Consider the following 4,028-nt stretch of genomic DNA (forward strand, 5'->3'; position numbering starts at 1 on the left):
TATAACGTCAGCATATCCCTGAAGGTGAAGTAGAATAGGATAGAAAAGACCATTTTCTAGACACTGATTTATTAATGCATCTGAGGGTTTACTGCTTTCTTGCTCATTTCCATGCAAGACTGCACCTGCTACCTGGAACAGAAAGATCTGGAGAAATACCCAACCCAACAGGTCATTGCCCTTAACAACCTGACCACAGAGCTTACACCTGTCAGCTTTTGAAGAAAGCCTTTTAAGAGAGAAGGCTGACCACCATTTGTGCTTCTGTAAATACCTTGCTTGCTTGTCCACCCCACATTGTCATTTTAGAGTATAAACTGAGAATGCAAACTGGACCTGGGACCAAGCCTTCCCGGGGGCTGCCCTGGTTTCCACTCTCGTAGGTGTGGGAATGATTCTTGCAGAGAGATTCCTGCCACGACATTTTGTGTATGGAAATGTCATCCCAACTGTGACACTTAAGGTCACAGACACATAATCAGACCAGGTGCTTGGTCGGGGGGGGGGGGGGGGCTTTGGTTGCTAATTAAGAGTAAAGCCACCAGGGTGGTCTTTGTGGATGAATTCCTGTGGTAGAAAGAGATCAGTGGGAACAGTTTGTGTGTTTGACCTTGCCCTTGAAGAAACGTGAACTAAAATAAGCCTCCTTTGTAACCCATCCAGCCTGTGGTGTGATGTTACTGGAAACAAAAAATAGACTAAAGTAGCAAATAGTGCCCTGAGAACGTCCCTAATGCCACCGGACACCTGTGAAGATAAGGACCCGTGCACAGTGAGTGGTGAAACCTGACTATGAACCCGGAATGCAAACCCTCACCCCACCCCTCGATACAGCACTTTCTTCTAATTGGTTTGTTCATTGAGAAAAAAGTACTGATTAACTATGCTTATACGTTTTTAAAAAGTCATTCATACATTTTACATGCATCCTTTCTTCCAATAAAGAATTGGGCTTGAAGTCTAAAATTTGCTCATAACTGAGCCCCGGCACACAGGTTTATAACCCCATCTGCTCAGGGAAGCTAAGGCTGCAGGCACCTGTCTGCATTCACCGTTGAAAACACTGACCAAAATCACCACTGAGGGAGGTTAGGGCAGGAGCTCAAGGCAGAAACTGAAGCAGATGCACTGAAGAACATTATTTACTGGCTCATTTTCCAGATCACTGTCAGTTACCTTCCTTACAGCAACCCCACAGGACACCCGCTCAGGGACAGCACTGGCCCACACGGGCTGGGTCCTCCCACATCAACCATCAGTCAAGAAAATGTGTCCAGCATTTTCTCATTCGAGGCTCCCTCTTCTAAGATAACTAACTCTATCTAATCTGTAACAAGTAGGCAAAAATAAATAAATAAATAAATAAATAAGCCAGTATAAAGCTCAAGTTCAAGTCTAGCCTGGGCTCTAGAATGAGTCCAAAGGCAGTACAGACAATTTGGTGACACCCTGTCTCAAAGTAGAAAATGAGAAAAAGAGAGCCAGGTATTTACAGGTCAGATGTACAACGCAAGCAAGATTTGAGGTCTTGATTCCAATCCCCACTACTGAAGAAAAAAGAAAAGACAGAAAAACCATTTGTACAACTGTGTTATAGCCTGTTGTATGAAACATGTTAAGGCATAAAATCTTTCTCCAGAAACCATTCAGAAGTGCCTTGTATGATTCTTAAACTTCGAGTTTCTCAGAGCAAAATTTAGGTCTTTTTTCTTTCTCTACTTCATTTGTACACATAAGCACATAATACATATGTGGGTACAATATGTGTATATGCATACATGTGATAGAACATAGACAGTCTCTTACTGTAGGATGGTTAAGAGCAGTCTACTCTCCTTGCTTTTTTAGAAGGCATGGCCACCCAGATACCTGGGCCAGGTACTCTACCAAGTCATGGAATGTGGTCATAAATATTTCAGGCACTTAGTTGGCATGGAGGCTGTGTGCTGTTTTCATGTTACTATGGAAACGCGATGGTCAAGAGGTAAAGCCCTATGCATGTGACACTTCCCACATGTGTTTACGTGTGTGCGTCTGCGGAGGAGCCATGCAGTAAGTTCTTCTGGTTTCTATTTTTGATGTGCGGTTCAGTGAGTCACTGCTGAGAATGTTTTTGTTCAGTCATGAGCCCTCACTGTCCTCGTGTGATGACTCCCTTAGGGGGTCAGGAGCTCTGGGAAGAACCACTGTGAAAGGGGGCTGAAGGGTCAGGGCTCTTCAAACTGGTAGAACTGCTGAAGTCGTGTAATTATTGAGCCACCTCTGGACAACCTGCAATTGTGTTTCAAATGCCTTTATACCCTTCTATGGGTATATCAAGGCTATCATCAAAGAGAAAGGGCAAAGGCTGGTTGAAATGAAAGAAAACGCCATGCAGGAAGATAGACCTTCAAGTCAGCAACCTAAAAGAGTAAGGGTCAATGACCCCGCCCCCGCCCGTCCCCGCCCGCCCCCTCCCGCTCCAACTATGTATAAAGAATTTTTAACAAGCCATACAGAGGGATGGTTTGCTATCATGACTTTCAGAGATGGGGAAGCCATCTTTTGTACCGTATGTAGTCATGAGAACTTGCAATGGTAAGACTGGTGGTGTTGTACTGTGGGATGCACTGTGCTTTGAATGAACTTGTGTCCACTGAAAACAACATGAACTGTCTAGATGGATAGATCAATCTGGAGCGCTCCCAGACGGCCATGCCCAAGGCACCGCTTCATCGATCAGGTTTCTTCCTGTCCTTTTGGCTGTGTTTCAAAAGTACTTGGGCAGGGTGTACCCAGGAGGAAACCCTCTCTGGCAGCAATGACAGCGCCTTGCAATTGCCGCTCTGTAACTTGTGTTTGGGAGTTGAATGCTATCTTGAAAGTCACATTTCTCCATGTTTCCCTTCCGTCTTCCAGGTTTTACATCTTATTTTCGAAGCTCTTGGGCGCTGTTGGATATTTGATTTAAAAAGCAAGCGAGGGCCTACGTGTTGACTCACAAAAGCATTTAGAAAACAACTGCCTGGTGGGCCAGAGGTGTGCAGGAGAGGAATATCCTGGTGAGGAAACATAGCCAAGCATCTCTCGCCCCTCCTATTGGTTTTCCTTGGCCCCGCCCACTGCAGTTTGCTGGCCAAAGCACTCTTGGCTTTGTTTCTCATTCTTTTGAGTCCCATAGGAGAGCAGCATTGTCCAGGTAAGTGGAAAGACGGTAGAGGAGATGAAGAAAGCTCTAAGGCTGTTGGTGTTTTTAGTATTTGTCTGGGTTAGGGTCGGCTGTGTCTAAATGTGAGGGGAGATACATTTGATATGAAGAATGACTTTATGCACACTCGGTTCAGCGGAATCCAGAGAAAAATGGCTTTGATGAAAGCTGATTGAGCTACTCAGTTCATAGTTACGACATAGTTATAGCTAATCTTCAAAGACAAAGGGAAAATACCAATATTTTGAGAAATATACCAATAAGGTGAGGGTAGTTATTTTTTAATAGACTTTTTAAGAGCAGTTTTAGGTTCATAACAAATGTGAACAGAAGGCGTGTGGTTGTGGTTTGAGCACTCAGTGCCTTATTCTCTATTGTCTGTATTAGTCAGGTTGTCCCCTTCCCCTGCCTGCAATGGCTTGTCCCCTCAGTTACTGATTTGTTCCTAATCCCCTCTCTAGTGCCTTAAGATGGATAAAAAAAAAAATCTGATTCCATTTAGATTTTCATCTTTCAATGGAATCATATCTTATATGTCTATAAAAGGGAGTACATAAGGCCAAGGATATATTTTGTATAGCCAAAATGTCTTAGAAATTGCTTAAATGAGCTATTATAAAACCTGAGATGCACATAGTTGCTGTGGTTTTGTTTATTTTATTTTCCCTCCAATATTGAAATGGATACAGATTTTTTTTTCCAACCGACCACTGGGTAAAAGAATAAGACTTGCATAAGGGAGCAGGTTCAAGGTCTTCCTGGACCACAGAACAAGTTCAAGATCAGTCTGGAAACCCTAGCAAGGTCTTGTATCAAAAACAAAATAAGTAAATAAGGGTCT

Source organism: Mus caroli, unplaced genomic scaffold (genome assembly GCF_978045245.1).
Source record: "Mus caroli unplaced genomic scaffold, Mus_caroli_1 scaffold_9, whole genome shotgun sequence".
In the NCBI taxonomy this organism is placed as follows: Eukaryota; Metazoa; Chordata; class Mammalia; order Rodentia; family Muridae; genus Mus; species Mus caroli.